This window comes from Glycine max, chromosome 18, assembly GCF_000004515.6.
Source record: "Glycine max cultivar Williams 82 chromosome 18, Glycine_max_v4.0, whole genome shotgun sequence".
NCBI classification, from domain to species: Eukaryota; Viridiplantae; Streptophyta; class Magnoliopsida; order Fabales; family Fabaceae; genus Glycine; species Glycine max.
The window spans coordinates 13,612,250-13,629,940 of record NC_038254.2 but is presented as its reverse complement, the minus strand read 5'-3'; the positions used below and the strand labels follow the sequence as shown (position 1 = coordinate 13,629,940).

The 17,691-nt window shown below is 29.3% G+C and overlaps 1 long non-coding RNA gene across 1 annotated transcript; it reads right to left on the bottom strand.

Moving 5' to 3' along the window:
• Positions 1–12,205: 12,205 nt before the first annotated feature.
• LOC100780228 (uncharacterized) lies at positions 12,206–17,679 on the bottom strand. Its single transcript, XR_001386179.3, has 9 exons — positions 17,543–17,679; positions 17,248–17,289; positions 17,023–17,131; positions 15,767–15,924; positions 14,714–14,846; positions 13,972–14,138; positions 13,713–13,802; positions 12,623–13,606; positions 12,206–12,393 (listed from the first exon to the last, which is right to left on the bottom strand). It is a non-coding gene; the product is annotated as an uncharacterized lncRNA (long non-coding RNA).
• Between the last annotated feature and the right edge of the window lie 12 nt (positions 17,680–17,691).

Sequence of the window (17,691 nt, the reverse complement as noted above, 5' to 3'; positions counted from 1 at the left end):
TGAGTGAAAATGTTAGTTTGTTTGACAGGTAAATAACGAAGGTAATCATTTGCTATAATCCGTTGAGATGACTAGCATCTGTGAATCATTCAGGTTTTGATGATGTCAAAAAGAATTCACTTGATAATGATTGTCATCATCAAAAAGGAGGAGAAAGTGAATGTATGAATACATGATTTTGATGATGCCAAAGAAGAATCAAACAAGGTTGCTTCAAAGGATAAGCATTGCTTCAAGATTAATACAAGGTTACTTAAACAAACAAAGCCTTGCTTCAAGATTAACTTAAGATCAAGCCTTGCCTCAAAACAAAGTGTTTCCAAGACATCTAAGGCTCTGGTAATCGGTTACCAGGCAGTGTAATCGATTACCAGAAGACAATTTTGAAAAATAATTGTTAAAAAGGGTTTTGAATTTGAATTTTGAACTTGTAATCGATTACCAGATGTTTGTAATCGATTACTAGCAACAAAACTCTTGAAATTCAAATTCAGAAGTCATGACCCTTCAAAATATAACTGTGTAATCGATTACCAGTGAAAAATTTTAGAAAAAGCTTTTTGAAAAGACACATCTCTTCAAACCATTTTGAAAAGACACAAAGGGCCTATATATATGTGTGTCTGACTTCAAAAAGCAAGAGAGAGATATTCCAAGAGAACTTCATTGTCAAATACTCTCTCAACAACTCTTGGGCAAACACATGCAAATCTATTGAGAGTTCATCTAGCAACTTCAAATTGTATTATCCATTCTAAAGGAGAGAAACCTTCTATTCTTCTCAGAAAGTCAATTGTAATCAAGAGACTGATTTTCTCTTGAATTGTGAGTTTCCTGAACATAAGGGAAAGGGATTCCTTGGGTGTTCAGAAGTTGTAAAAAGGATTTTTACAAAGCTAGTGGAAAATCTCAAGTGGGTTGCTTAAGGACTGGACATAGGCACGGGAAGTGGCTGAACCAGTATAAATCGAGTTTGCATTTCTCTATTCCCTTATCTTATTTATTTGATTGCAATCAATTTTGTCTTACACGTTTAAAGAATATTATTTTGGGGGATTGTGTTTGGGTGGTTTTGATTGCAGGAAGGAAAGCAACAGCCACAGAGAACCATATAATATTTAGTAGCATTAACTATAAACTGCTAAAAAAAATAGATGAAAATTTCAAGAATAAGTAAAGTTGTGTGTTGTTGCTTGAGCTGAAAGTTTATTATGCTTGTGGCATATCAATAAAAGATGGGAATTAAAGAAGAAGGTAATCTAAGGATGAATAGTCGTCTAGAACCTAAGTCTTACATCCTAGAAAAACCATGAATTGTTTGTAGCCCAACCTCATTACAAGTCAAGAAAGTCCTTCAGATTCATTTTGTGTGTTTATGATTGTATGGAATGAGATGAATTGCAAAAGTTAAGACTTGCGTTGGTTGTTTATTTGAAGAATTACCTTAAACACTTGTGCATATAAGAGAAACAGTGGTCATGAGGATTAAGCTTGGTTAACCTTCCTTGATACCTATCATGCTTGCTAGCTTATTTCATTTGTGCTACATAATAGACATGTTCATATCTTTGAAATACTGCATATCACTATGAAAGGTTGTTGGTTAAAGCATTGCTAGTTTCTCTGTTCATGTGATTGAGACAATTGAAACAAACACAATTTTGGTTAACCACTATTGACTCCTTTCACTTGAGGACAAGTAAACTGTTATTCCTTTGCTTGAGGACAAGCAAAACTATAAATTTGGGGGAGTTTGTTAGTTGTTATTCATAAGTTAGTTTGGTATTGAAAATTTGCAAGGAAATAGCAATGTGCCTCCAATTTATGGTTCTTTTTATAGAAATTATACATATTTTTGTTATTGTGTGATTTTATAGAGTAGAAACTCCATTTTTGTGACCTAATGTTGAATCCAACTCAATTTCAGGCCAAAGAAGAGAAGGTAAAAGCTACTGATGACTCGCTTAGCAAGGCAGATTGGCTAAGCGAGATGCATCCGCTTAGCGAGGCATCCATCTCGCTTAGCGGATGAGAAATCCTAGAAGAGGATAAGTTAGAGATCTGCATGCCTAGCGCACAGCCAGCCTGCCTAGCGAGGACATTGTCTCTTCTCGCGCTTAGCGTGCCCATGCTCACTGAGCAGATTTTCACTAACTCTCGCTCAACGAGACATACTCGTTGAGCGAGCCTTCGAAAGCTGAGAAGTCCAAGAGCCATTAAAACACTGAGGTTGGCGGAAATGAAAAGACACAACTGGTTTTGAGCAGTAAAGAGAGTTTGGCTTCTTGAAAAGCAAAGAGATTTAGGGTTGAGAGGCTGGAGAAGACATTCTCCATCATTTTCTTCCATTTTTCTTTCACCAAAAATAGTTTTCTTCTTGCATTTTGAAGTTTTGCTTGTAATGGAAGGCTAGCGCCTCTTTGTTGGGAAGTTACTACTGAACCTCTTGATGTAATACTCTTATTATCGATTTAATGTTATTTCTTTGTGTTCTTTGCTTTTATCTATGTTTATTTTACATATTTGTGGCTTGATCACCCATTTATATGCTTTGTTAGGTTTTAAGTATTGGAAAATGCTTAAAGTTCTTAAAACTTGGTAGAGCAACTAGAAGTCTGCATTTCTAGGAATAGTGTGCAGTAATCTAGTAAATGTTGCATCTTGTGCGTAGTGCAGGCCGCTTAGAAACAAGTTTGTTGAGGAATCAAGAATAAAGGCTAAAGAGAGTTAGGCTCGTTCATGTGAGGAATCATGGTTTGAGTAATTTCTCATTGTAAGAACACTAGGATAACATTAAATAGAGAAAAACTCATTTTATATAGCAAGAGAAATTCAGTAGGACACTCCCCAATGCTTTTAACTTGATAGTTGTCACATTCTATAGATTTAAATATTTTGTTTTTGTTCAAATAGTTTAATAGTGCAGAACTCAGTATTTGCTTTATTTCAAGCCTTATAAGTGTTTACATATTGAATATATATGGTATATGTGAAACAAATTCCCTGTGGATATGATACTCGGTCTTACCATTTTATACTACTTGTGTGAATCAGTACACTTGCCGACCAACTTAACAGAGTTCCAATGGGTTTGCACAGTGTTGACATACCCAAACACAGAAAGGTTATATGTTAATCCCCCCTTAAACACAAAACCTTGCTTGTTTGTATGTATATAATTAACTATATATAGGAAGCAAAGTTTTTCTCTTTCCTTGATTGTTTTGTGCTTATGCTATGAAGATTCATCAATTCACTTACGAATTATGATGGTAGTTTAGTTGTGTATATTAATTGTCAAGCCTCTTTATGAGAGATAACTAAACAACCAAGTATCAGACTATTTATGTTCTATACATCTACTATTCTTGACTTGATCATATGTATCTTTTGAATATGTTTGTAGAATTTAATTGGAATACACTAATTATGTCATAACAAGCCCTGTGTCACCTTTTCTGTATTTTTTGTCTTGTGGAGATTAAAATCTATGGTATTATATTAGTCATTGTTGAGGCACTAGTAGCAGGATCAATTTGCAAAACTACAATGCTGCATGAAAAGTAGGGGTAGGAAGAAAAATTTAACTCCATGTTTATAGAGGCTGCAGGTTCTGCTCATGAAAACTTCTGTATGATCTAATATTATAATATTAAATTTGTAATGGGTTAAAGAAACAAAGCATGTTGCCTACCCTTCATGTAAGTAGTTTCTCTTCTTGCATGCTTTATGCCATTCTTGAATCTCAATGACATGACATATCCATGAATTTAAGTTCTTCAAGACCACAAAAAACATTGGTGTGGAAGCATTCTATTTTTCAACTATTAATTGATTCTGTAAGAGATACATTTACTATAGGAGTGGTCCCCTATAACTGTTTTCTGACTTCTTATGCTTGGATTTTTGTGCCATGAATTCTTCATTGTATTTATGAGTTTTTGTATTCTAGCAAGGTTGTGTGTGGGCTCTATTTTATTCCAATTCACGTGCATTTGACTTGATGTTTCTTCTTGTTGAATTTGGTACACTGTAACATGGTTTTGACCCTGGTTTGTGCATATGCTTAAGTCCCAATCTTAGATAAAGCTCTTCACGTCATTTTCTTTGGTAGGAGTGAGTAGTTTCCTATAGCAGGAAAGGAATTATATGGACCTGTGAGTTACAGGCTAGGTTTTGATCAGAGGATATGTAAGGTTTTTATTGTTGAAGTTGGCCATGAAGAAAAATAATTATAGCAGTTTGGACCTTAATTAAGAGTGAAAGAACCATGTCAAATCCTTAACATTAATTCTACCTGAGGTCAGTATGCCTAGCACATTGGTTAGCAACTACTATTAAATATCCAAGGGCTCTAATTAAGCCAAAAATTAGGTTTTTATTTAAGGGTAATTATATGCACATAATTAAGTAAATTTGTATATCAATGTTTTGTCTCAGAGAAAGATATGCATAAGGCAAGTAGATACAGTTTAACGTTTCTTATAAAAACTTTTCATTATTTGTAGGCTTAGAATAATAACATCATGTTCCATGGCTCCATGCCACCATATAGCTAGGATACATTTAACTATTGAAGGTGTTGGTATATCTATAACTTATTATAAGGGCTTGTTTGTTTTAGCTACAAGAAAATTTAAAGTGAAATTAACTTGATTATTAGAAACAATAAAAACTAATCCCTTGCTTTTTCTACTACTCCTAAATATTTAGAAGCAGTTAAAACAGCCATGAAACTTAAACAGTCTGGCTTTAAATCTGACCCCTTTTTACATAATCATGAAAGTTACATTAAGAACTCGATGCAGAATTCAAAAACAGGATGTGTACCTAGGAGCCTACCTGAATGGGTAAGTTAAACTGAACAAATGAATTTAAATAATGTATAATAGTATAATAACCTATATTTGTTTCCATTGTAGGGCACATTGGCAAATGGTCGTCATTTTGCCTAAGGAAAATGTTGTCATCTGGTTTTGTTCATTGCATAATAGGTCAGACAACTACCTCAAAGGAATAATTAACAAGTCAATGTTATTTTTCAATACATTTGCATTAGCATTAGTCAGGAACATTAATATTTTAATTGTATAATAAACATCCATCTTTGTATTCAACAGTGCTTTGAAAGGACTTGACGATACTCCACAAAGTAAATCCAAGGCTGGTGTTAGGTAGATTGTTGTTAAAGTAAGTGATTTAAACAATGTTTCTACTTATATTTTAGTATTGTGTAGAATAATTTGTACTTAACGTTGAATATCTAAATTTCATAATATTTTTAGTGTAATAGACAAAAAGGAAACACTGAGTGTGGGTATTACGTCATGCACTGGATGTCAACTATAATCTTAGGAGGTTTCAAGAATAATTGAAAAATGGTAATTGTTTAATTCAAACAAATTTCAGTTTCTTATGATTGGTATTATATTATTAACTTATGTTTTATTATATCATGCAGTATTTCAATGATGCAAGACCATTGGAACTAGAGAGATTGAAGGCGCTTCGCATCTAGTGAGCAAAGTATTGTTTGAAATTTAAAAATGATACTTAGACTGTTTAAGCAATTTTGTAATTGTAGTTTACTTAGTTTACATTTTCTACAATTCATGTATCCTTAACGTTAAATATTCTTTTAATTGATAGTAATTAATAAATTTGTCATCAAATTTTTGGTAAAAACTGTTTCAAAACAGAATCAAAATTATATGTTGTGTGGTTTGCTTTTGAACTTTCTAAGTTAATTTTGGGGTTATTGAAAAAACATACAACATATTAAAAAATATTCTAAAAACAACATCAGTTTTTTTAAAAAATCGATGTTAACTTACAATAACAACATCGATTTCCCAAAAAATCGATTTTGTTAATAGCAGTTAACATCCGTTTTTTTTAAACCGGTGTTAACTTAAACTAACAACATTGGTTTTCTAAAAAGCCGATATTAACGTACACTAACAACATCAGTTTTCTAAAACCGATGTTAACGGCCAATGTTGATGTAACCAGGCTTCACTTTTTTTTTTATAATTCATATTATATAACATCAGTTATTTAAATAACTGATGTTGTAATTTTACGTTAACATCGATTTTCAAAAACTGATGTTAACGATAATACTTTCAACATCGATATTTTCAATATCGATTAATAACTGATGTTGAAAGTTCTAAATAATCAATGTTAAAAGCTTATTTTCATATATATATATATATATATAAATCAGGTTTTGCTTAGTCATTTTAAATCTTGCGAGACTTAATTTTAAATCATTTTAAATTAGGTGTTACGAAATTTTCAATCACCATTATTTTGATATTAGTAATGATTAAGAGAGATAATAAATTTTAAATAGTCTTCTAAGATTGGCAACAAATCATGATTAAAAAATAACCTCATATATACAGTTATTACAAAATCAACTTTTAATATAAAATTTTTGAACAAATTTAATAGATAAATATTTTTGATAGTCAAATTCATGCCCAGATTGAATGAAAAAAAAAACGTACATTTAATGAATATAGCTAAATCAGACCTAACATGTTTTATAATAATTTAAATTTGTTATATTTACACACAAAATAAATTTCTAACAAACTAATCATGATTAAAAAAAGGAAACTGATACATATATAGGTTTTGAAAAATGAACTTTAGAATTGATTTTTTTTTAGAAAAAAAATAACTTTAGAAATGTTTAGGACATATTTTTATTAAAAAAATAGTATATCATCTCACATTACAAATAACTATTGTAATTTTTATAATTTATTCATTAATTTATTTTTATAAATAATCTTATTTCTATATAAATAAACATTACATACTAATAAAAAATATAAAATTTATATGAACCCATGTATTACACGGATGCACGGTTTAAAATCTAATCTATGTAAACCGAGTTGAACATCTTATGGCCATTGATAAAAACCTGATAGTTATTGGTCTAATTAAATTTAAAGGACTTAATTATATTTAATAAATAGTTAAATTAATCACATAAATAATATTAATGAAGTGTTTAATATTATTAATTATATTACATAAATGCATATATTAATCAATATATTATATAAAATATGATTGTTGATCGTGTCTGTCACCACACACATGGCAAACACTGATGTAGTTAGGTCCTGCATAATTAAATATCATTTCCCATTACAAAACAAAATAAAATTCAAAATAAAAAATCAGTCAAACTCCCAAATAATTCTATCACCCAATAATTTCAAAATTATTTGTTATATTTATAATAACATATTATTGTTTAATTATGTGAACTGAAATTGATTGATGGGAAATGGAGAAAATAGTGCTTTAGAGTTTAGATAACTCAGAACCAACTTAAATAAACAATTTTAACGACCGAGGGTTTAAAGACTGAAAAAATCCAACATCTTTTGATATTGTATGCATGTACCTTTTTACGAAGGTAATCAATTAAATCATTTAGAATAATTATTGTCATTAACAAATCAATCCATTAAAATTTAAAAATGATTTTTCAATCATAATTACATTTAATTATAATAATTATAATTACATGATTTAAAATTTTGGTAAAATAATTCTTTCTGATTAAATTATAGTCATTATACTAATTAGGATTAAAATTGAAAATGATTTGTGAATAGAAATGGGATTATTTTTATAATAACTTACAAATTGGAAAACGGGATTGGGTAATTGAAAGTACCGGATTGGTACAAATCCAAGCTCCACTTCTGTAATTGCATTCCTGTTTTATGTTTATTCTGGAAAGAATGAAAGAATCCATTTTTTTTATGACCAACTGCATATATAATAGTGCACAGTAATTCTCTAATAGAATATATATACAGTGCACCCAGACTTTTGCCAAATTTCTGTTCGTTTTTTCTTATTTTTTTATGCTTCTTTTAATATTGTCTTTAATTTTAAACTTTTCATTTGGAAATGTAACCTTCCATTGAACGCAATGTGAAATTCTCACCCCTTATCTGATTTTCAGGTAATATTTATTTTAAAAATTTGCGTCTAATGTTATTGTTCATTGTTCATTTATTCAATTAATTAATCTCATTGTTTTTTTTTTCTTTGCTATTGCTAGTTAATTACTTTACATTTGCAAATGCAATTATGCATTATTCTATTAAAAGTCCAATGAAACTTAAAACATTTAATTGTAGAACCAATTTATAATATATATTATGAATTAAACTCAACACCCGTGTATAGCACGATTCTTTTAAGGCAATTACGATCAATTACGAATAATATATATTATGAATTACATAATTAATTGAGGTAATTTTTAGTAGTATATTTATAATTTTAATTAAGGTAATAAAGATTATTTTATTATTTAAATCATCTAACTACAATTATCCTCCCATATTTATCTTATTATCTTTGTGTTTATATTTGTGTATCTATTCTATATTTTTAATTTTTTTTTACATCGACTCTCTACAGGTGATTTGTTAATTATCTGTTAATAACCAATATTTTTATTGTTTTAGTGTGAGATCCTACGTACACTTCACGATTCATGCTGAATGCAATATTTTGTTTTGAGTATTCATTCTTGGGGTTAAATAAATTTAGAGCACATTTATATTAATTTTTTGATTGCCACTTTTATTTAACCATACTGCTTATGATACATAATAGTTTTTGAATGACTTGTGCTATACACGTGACGATTCATCACTGGACGGCTAAAATATTTCTTAAGATTTTTATGAAAACAAAGATATAACTTTGTATTGACCATTTTACTACATGTAAGTCATCAAATTTGATGACTAGAAATAACACTAGGTGAGACTTATCCATTAACTAATAACTCATCTACTCGAAGTAGGAAGTATTTGTCCAATCAATCCAAACATCAATTATATTATGAACACCTATTTGAATTTATTGGTTTATTCCAATTTATATGATTTAATTTTAAAGGAACATATATGCAAATCTATCTATTATTTCCTTTTATATGTCTAAAAATCATATTGAGTTATGAATTATAGATATGGAAAGTTTTGATTCTATGAGATAGAAACACGCAATATGTGCTTATTTCTGAAAACAAGATCAATCTGCTCAATGATCATATTATTCAATCCCGAAGATACTCTCCAAGCTTCTCTTTACCTAAAAATACGACATCAAGGATTGAAGAATGACAACAAACACATACAAAAAAGCAAGAGTCCTAAATTAGGAAATAAGAAAAGCATTAGATACACTAAACTTAAGAGAGTCTATCATTTGTGATTCACAAAGTATTTGTCAGAGATTATAACTTCACTGTAAACTCACACTTTGAATGTAGCAAAGAATCGTTGATTCTCTATTAAACTTTTGTTTATGAAAGTCAGAAGTAAGTGAATTAGTGACAAAACAATACTTGAATGTTCTTAGATTCATGGGGAGTCTAAGGATTGTGTTAGTAGTGACCTTGAGAATACTTATAAGCCAAAAGTGACAGGAAAAATAGTTGTTGTGATCAAGTTTGATTACTGAAACTCTTTACTAATTGGTAAAGAACAATTTAACGTAGCTCAGGTTGAATGAACTAGTATAAAACGAACTGCTCTCCTTTAACTTATCAAAGTATTTCAAGGTTCATTATTAACACATTTTGCACACAAGGTTTTCACTGAAAAATAAGTTTTACGCATCTCTAGATGGAGGTTCTTATAAATTTATTTATTATAACATCTTTCATTTTAAAAATGTTTTATATTTTAACTAACACATTATTCAACCCTTCCTTTTAGTATGATTCATTGTAGTTAAATTTGCAAGTTTAAAGTTGAGCAAGCTAAGGCTTCCAACCTTGCTTTATTTTGAGTTGTTATAACATATTTTTTTATTATATGTATTTTGTGTGCTAAAAACACATTTTTTAACATTCTCTCTAATATATTCGTTCAAATAACACAATTTTTTTAGGCAAAACAAGTAGTTTTATAATAGAAGATAACTTGATACTAGTAACAAGTTCACAAAAGTGTAACTACTAACAGATAGAGCAAGCACTCCCGCAGCACATAACTCTTCGTTATGATAATTTCTTTGCATTTTTCTCAAATCAAAATATAAATTTCTCCCTCCAAATTTATCCTTGCATGGCATAGGTACTATATAGTATTATTATTTTGTAGTTTTTATAAATACATAAATAAATATTTTTATTCTTTTCAAAATATTGTTATTCAAATAGTATTAATTATTTTATTTATTAAGGGAAAGAGGGAATATTCTTCTTTGGTACACAAAAAAAAACTATAATTCAAAGTTACAACAAATTCAAATTAAAGCAATTAGCTATCTCTTTTAAAAGTTGTAAAAAAAGAAACAATCTCTTTTAAAATATTTTAAAAATAAGCAATCTCTAAAAAAATATCAATTCATCTATCTATCTACCTATCTTATAATATATATATAAAATCTATTTACCTGTCTATGTATGTATTTGTTTATCTATCTATATGCAAAGGAGAATTAAACATCCCATAGACATTGATCGCAACCTAAACTTTATGATAATTTCAATCTAATAAAATTTAAAGGATTTAATTACATTTAATAAATAATTAAATTAATCACATAAATGATATTAATGTAGTATTTAATATTATTACTTTTATTACATAGATATTAATGTAGCCGTTAATATTAATAACTTTTTTATTTTTTATAAATATATCGATAAATATTTTTATCCTTTAAAAAAAATTGTATTCAAAATAGTATTAATTATTGTATTTATTGTTTATTAAATAACATATTTATGAAATTTAAGAATTAATATATATTTATTAAATGTATGACCTTTTATCATAATATTTTTATATAAAATATTATTAAATAAAATTCATTTAATTTAAATTATATATTTATAATATATATTTAAAACTAAAATATGAGAGTAAAAGTTAGATACTAAATAATAACATTAAATATTGTGTGATGTAACATAGTTGATAAATAGAACCTTGTTTCTTAAGTGTCTGATTTTGAATTCCATCTTTGATCTTGCGTATAAAAAAAAAATTGTTGGAAGATATTATTCTCTTAAATAAATCTTATTATCTTGGGAGCTAATCATTTATGAGCGATACCCCGATTCATACAAAGGAAATATAAAAAAATACTATAATATCGATTTAAAATCATTCTAAGCTTAATGTTATGTCTATATAAGTAATGCTATATATGCTAGCGGTGGTTGATCAGAAATCAGAATTTCATAATACCAAAAATAAAGTAGTATAGATATTCAAGGTGAGATGGGAGAAAAGAAAGTGTTGGCTCTTGTCATGCTTGTTATGGCTTATGGTTTGGCAGTAACAACATTCAGTGCTTGTCAACTTCCTCCAACGTGCAATGGTTATGAGCCATTACTTTACCAATGTGTGTCTTATTTGTAAACCCATCTATCTATCTACATATTTTGTAATATAACAAAATCTATTTATCTATCTATATATTTATATATATCTATATGTAAGGAATTGAATAATCAAACATCTTATAGTTATTGATCGAAACCTAAATGTTACAATAGTAATCGATTTAATCAAATGTAAAGGACTTAATTATATTTAATAAAGATATTGTTGGAAAAATGACATACAATGAGTTTTTAAGGTACATTTAAAAATGATTTTAAATCGTCTTTAAAGCTAACGTCATTGATAATCTTGAATTTTGACAACTGTTTCATAAAAAAATTATTTTAGAAAAACGTATTATTTTAAGACAGTTCTTAGTCAAGAATCATCTTAAAAGTGTATTATTCTTAGACAATTCTTAATTAAAAATCGTCTTCAAATGATTTATTGCATAAGATAAATTATTTTTTAATATAATGATGTATTTAATTATTTTTTCATTAAAATGAATATAAAACAGAATACAATTAAGTACTCATTTAATTATTCTTTTTCTTAACATACATACATTACATTCTAATTAAGTATTCGAATTTATCATATATTATATACAATGAATCCACATAGGCATCTTAAATAACAAAACCAAAATGAATTAATTTTGTCTAGACAATATCTTTATTGTTTACTACTAAATATGGATATGTTAAAATAAATCTTATACCAAAGACATTATTCTTATATATTTTTATAATATTCTTATGTATTTCTACTGATATCTAAAATTATTTATTTTTCTCCTCTAAAAATTGAGTTGTCTAAAATTATTGATTTTACCCTTCTTGAAAGTAAATTTAGTAGATCCATTATATCTTTAAACAAAAGCAAATGATACAGTTAATGTTACATTTGAACAAGAAATTAAGATGACTTTACCATGCCGAAGGCATAAACCCCCAATACCGAGCTAGCAACACCTCTTTAAAAAAACCTCTTCCTAAGAGACAAAACGGAAAATCACATAACTATGCGGAAAAGTAAAGTGTTTCACTAAAAGATGATTTAAACATGAATTCTCACCACCATGAAGTTTTCGTAATATTTTATTATAAGGAGTTAGCTCTTCTAACTTAAAGATGTTTTATAAAGTAAGAAAGTAAGTTTGCAAGATACTTTAATTCAAATCATCAAATGAAATATAATAACAAAGTTTGAAGAAAGCCAACCTTCAAGTCAGACAAGAATAAGAATTTTCATCCTTTGAAACTGGCTCGCACCACCAAGTTCATATCTTCCAGTGTGGTCCTATCCTTCCATCCACCAGCCTCATTCAACGCCAAAATTCTCCATACTCCATCCACCAGCCTCATTCAGCGCCAAAATTCTCCATACTCCCGCAGTTCCTCGTGTATTTACAAGAGTACAAAAGAAATTGGCTTAATCTTTTGTTTTCATAAAAGAGCTAGCTTCCACTATTGCACAAAAATCCATGTTTTTTTTCAAAAAATTAAGGAAAATGGAAATATTGTATTTCGATTTTTTTAATTGTACAAAGTGAAAATATTTGTCATGCATATTACTGTTGAAATCAAAGAACGGGTAAGTGGAAGACCCCACTGCATCTCTTGACACTACTAAAAAAACACAATTTATATCGGTTATTTTAAACATACTATGTCGATTACGTAATGTCGTTGTAGCACTTGTCCTAGAAAACTAATGGGTCTACGACGACGGTTAAGCACGACCATCTTAGAATGTACTATACATTCTTAGATGGTCCAGACTCAAAGACCAACTAAGATTGTACTACATTCTAAGATGGTCGTAGCACAAGACCGACTTAGAATGCACTACATTCTAAAACGGTTGTGCTACGACCGTCTTAGAATATATAGTACTTTCTAAGGTAATTATCTATAGAATCTTCTTAGAAATTAAAGTTGTTTTTTTTTTCTTTTAGTTGAATCTTGTTAAAAGTTTAGTTTATTTATTCTATGGTTGCATCTACAAAAGATCTCTCACTCTGGTTTTTTTCACTCACCAAAAAGACCAAAGAAGCAAGCACGTGTGACGGACCAAAGAAGCAAAAGCAGATAATTAAAACACTTTTTATGGATTAATATAAAGAAAGATAAAAACTATAACTAATTGAATTTGGATAAGTTCCAAACCTGAATCTGGCTACGGACTTGACCCAGCTTGAATTCCTACGAACAAAAGCATGTTAGAAGTATATAATATAGGGTAAGTGTATAATATAGGGTAAGTAATCTGGCTACGGTATCAACTACTACAATGATGGCTATCAAATACCTATGTGATAACCCAAGTGTTCTTCAGGATAGCAAGATGAGCAGTTACATGAATGTTGTTTGATGCATTATCATACAAACCCCTGAAAACCTACTTAAAAATTTATTAATTGTCAATCCCTTCAATTGAAAGTGGTATCAAACATAGGACAGACAATTAGTATGAAACCGCTGAAGTAATTAATTTATGATAATACATATGGCATTAGACATTCAGCAAAGTTCATGAATCATAAAATTCCCAGCAGAGGAAAGTGCACCTTTTGAGCCACAGCTAAAGCTGCCTTGTCTCGACTGAATGTCATATCATCTAATGGTCAAGATACTCCTTCATAACCTGTGGTGATAGGGTATCCAGGGTTACTCTGCCCTGATACAGAACCATTGGTGCCAGTAATGTATAAAGTCTAACACATTTAATGATTAGCTGTACAAAATGCAACATAACAGGGTCACTAACTTCACCATTGCTCTACAGTCTACATATATCTGATTGGACTTCTATTGATAAACAATTTAGGTGCAACAAGTTGAGATATACCACAACTTGATTCAATTCCCAATGACAGAAAACTATGTATGATGCAAATTATGGAGAACACTTTAAATCTTAAATTATGATCTCACGATGAGTTGAGGTGGAAAATTTGCTGTCTATTTTAAAAAAATTATTACATTATTATTTTATATTTTGAATCATGTGTTGTGCTTCCAAAAATTTGCTGTCTACTTCAATCTGCCTGCATAAAAGTATGAGTAAGAGGAAATATTCAGTTTTTTGCAATTTTTTTATTATTTATGATTAAGTAAATATAAATTTTAAGAGTGAATCAAAACTCAAGTAATTATTAAATTCCACATTATGTTAATTCATTTGATTAATTGTTAAACTAAAATAAATTAGAAAAGTCATAGTATACAATTTAAAAAAATAAATAACTATTTTAAACTAAACTATAAAAAATAATTTAATTTAAATTTTGTGCTAGTATAAATATTTACCGTATAATTTACCCTTGGTGGCTACGATGGGCTTGTGGACCCTAGTAGTGCCGACCAATTCTTGAAAGTTTTGTTGTGCCCCATTAGATCCACCACCTCTATCAAGTCCTCTTCAAATCATCATTCAACCCTTCTATGGAATTATTCAAATCAAAATCAAAATTGAAATTAGAAAAGGTAATATAAGACTGCGCAGAGAAAAAAAAAAGGATTAACATAGTATTAATAAATTAAGCAAACAAGGATCAAGAAGAAAGCAAGAATTAAATAGAAGAAAAGGAGTATAGGCATTGAATGAAAAGGATTGCATTCCAAGTCCAACAAGGAAAATTTTTCAAATGAAAAGATCATAACAATTTGTTTACATTTACTTCACATTTAAATAAGACTAAACTTAATGCGTTGCATTTTTTTTAAATGCATAAACTCATATGATTTCATTGGCAAAAAAAAAAAAAAACAATAATACAATGATCCGGAGGATAAAGAAAATATTAAGAGGGCTAGCATATCCTCTGTAAGCCTGATCAAGGTATGCCTTACTAGATTAGTTTACCTTCTAGCAAAAATGAAAAATATAGACTAAGGTTCTGATTTAGTGCCCTCCATTCTCGAACAAAATAAAGCAAGAAAATAACACAAAATTTTAATCCAATTAATGAGATATAATTTTCAGGATCTAGCCCAATTTATCATATCAACTTTGTTTGGAACTAACTTTGAAACACTGCTACTTCATATTACTTTCAGTGGATGTGGTTTTTCACGTTGGCACTGGATTTTCAAACACAAATAGTGATGGAATAAATTATACTTATGATATATACAAAAAAAAATACTATTTTGGTGAGTAGAACCCTTCTTGCAATAATATCTGAAATTGGGAAAAAACTAATGTGTGAATGCTCAATAGTTAGTGCAAGGTTGGTTATAATGGACATGAAAGTAGTAGCACGTAATAATGGAGTTTTCTTTAGAGGACATTATATTGCAAAAAAAGGAAGTTTAGATAATTTAAACATGAGAAAAATAAGGTATGGGATAAATCAATACCTACTGTCACAAGAAACTTTGCGTGTTGTAGTCGGGCAGTAGGATCCTGGAGAGCAAAAGATATCACTATTGTTTGATCACCACACCAAACCAAATATCAGCACCGCCACAAGTATGATTTGTTTATCCCTGTGGTATCTGGTAACTATATCAGCAAACTTGAAGAAAATTTATTAGCACCTTGACTAACAGAATCAAACTTGAAGAAAAGTTTGTTTTTGCTATTTATAAAAGTACTCACAACAATATAGATCAACATGGATGCTAAATATAATTCAGGTTTCATACTTTATTCATGAAGGCATACAGTAGCTCTACTCTACTACAGGGCAGCTCAATCATGACCCTAAGTCCCAAACCCTTGTGATAAAATTTGCCTCAGTTCATATTAGCACAATACTAACATTTAGTATGTTTTGGAGAAACTCTAATTTGCATTCCTAAAACTAGTAATTTAGGATAATTTTCTTTTGACTGACTTGGCATATATGGAACCAGTCCTTTTTGTATGCTATGGTAACTATGAGTTAGATTAACCCCAACCCCAAGTTCATGATATTGCTTCTGATTCTGAAGAAAATGGCAAGGGGGTTAGAATTATCCTTGAAATCTTGAATATATTAGTTATTCATTCATACTATACAAACAAAAGGGTTTATATGGGAACACAATTTCTTCATGGAATTTATTTTTCAGTAATTTACTTTTTTTTTAAATACTAAAACCTATGTTGAATAAGCTAGTTTAATGCTTGAGTTGTGCCCAAGTGACTAGTGAACTGAATGAAACAGCAAAAAGTTATGTCATATATTCATGGCTTATATTGACCTATATATTGCAACTGAATGATGTATGAAACCAAAAGGGAAAAGAAAAATCTAACAAAACCATCAAAAGGAAATAAAAATGCTAAATTAAAGGCTATCTAGATATTCCAAAATCCAATCTAGCTAGACTCCTTAAAAAAGTTAGTAAACTTTATCAAACATTCTACAATCTTTGCCAGCCGAAAAATAAAAACAAAAGTGACATAATACTTCTAGGCTTAATCCAACTCTAAATAGCACCAAGCCATTATGACACAAGAATAATGAAGAGAGGGATTTCTTTGGGACGGGTGTAAAATTAAGACAGTTAAATGAGTAACCCATCCATGCCCCACTTAGCATTTCCATACTAGGGTATTAAGATGAATCTTTGAAAATGTAGCAGATAGGCTTTAACCATATGAAAGAAATGGATACAAATGTGCTCACCTCTGGCTTAAGATCTCGGTGTACCACACCCTGAAGATGACAAAATGCAGCAACATTAAGTATCTGTACCATGACAGCCTTTGCATCATCTTCTAAGTATTTCCCTCCTCTAAAGAAGAAATCAACCATATAGTTAGTTAGTGGCAAGGTGCAATTCCAAAGGTCAATTTTTTTATTTTTTTATTATCGTAATTAGAAAAGGAAAAGCTGGTATTTTATGAATACCTTGATAATATCATATCTAAGAGCTCTCCCCCTTCACATAACCTGAAATGTCAATAGGATCTAGCCAATTACAAAATCATCAAAAAGCAAAAAAAATCAAGGCATTCTGTCAACAATTTTTTTTTATAACCTAATACATAGTGCTGATGTCACTAAAAAGGTTGTATTATTTGAGGTTATTACAACATATTTTATTTGAAATAAAAAAAGAAGTATTATTAAACTTTACTAGGATGGCCACAAAACACTACTGTTACAATATACTTTGAAGAGGAAACAGGCATCCCAAACTTACTCCATTATAATGTAGACATTGTCTTGATCTTCAAATGCATCATAGAACTGGATCAGATTGTTGTGTCCATTCAAAGCTCGAAGTATTTTCACCTCCCTTCTCACATCTTCAATAGCAATTGTTGTAGTCATTTGGCAACAAAAAGGGTG